The following is an 824-nucleotide window of genomic DNA, read 5'->3' as shown; positions in this document are numbered from 1 at the left end:
GTTCAAAGGAGTTGTCCCATACAATCTCACATGTGCAGCATGTGCACAAGGGAAACTCATAACCAGGCCATCACCAGCCAAAGTTAATAAAGAGATCATAAATTTTCTGGAAAGGATTCAGGGAGACATATGTGGACCAATACACCCACCTAGTGGGACGTTTCGGTATTTCATGGTCCTGATTGATGCATCGACCAGATGGTCGCATGTCTGTCTACTGTCCACACGAAATTTGGCATTTGCACGCCTGCTTGCTCAGATAATAAGACTGAGAGCACACTTTCCAGACTTCCCTTTAAAGACTATACGTCTAGACAATGATGGTGAGTTTACGTCCCAGACGTTTAATGACTATTGTATGTCCATGGGGGTAAGTGTATAACACTCCGTGGCACATGTACAAACGCAGAACGGCTTGGCCGAATCATTCATTAAACGTATCCAGCTGATACCCAGACCATTGCTCATGCGGTCTCAGCTCCCGGTATCAGCATGGGGACATGCCGTATTACATGCAGCAGAACTGATTCGCATCAGGCCATCTAGTGAGCATCGATATTCACCATCCCAGTTACTCACGGGTCATGAGCCAGACGTGTCCCACATCAAAACTTTTGGATGTGCCGTCTACGTTCCAATTGCTCCACCACAGAGAATGAAAATGGGACCACAAAAGAGGATGGGAATATACGTAGGATATGACTCCCCGAGCATTATAAAATATCTTGAGCCAACAACCGGTGATTTGTTTAAGGCCAGATACGCAGACTCACAGTTTGATGAGTCCACATATCCGACCTTAGGGGGAGATAACGGCCGGTTGA

Source organism: Brassica oleracea, chromosome C8, assembly GCF_000695525.1.
Source record: "Brassica oleracea var. oleracea cultivar TO1000 chromosome C8, BOL, whole genome shotgun sequence".
In the NCBI taxonomy this organism is placed as follows: Eukaryota; Viridiplantae; Streptophyta; class Magnoliopsida; order Brassicales; family Brassicaceae; genus Brassica; species Brassica oleracea.
This window is presented reverse-complemented; position numbering follows the sequence as displayed.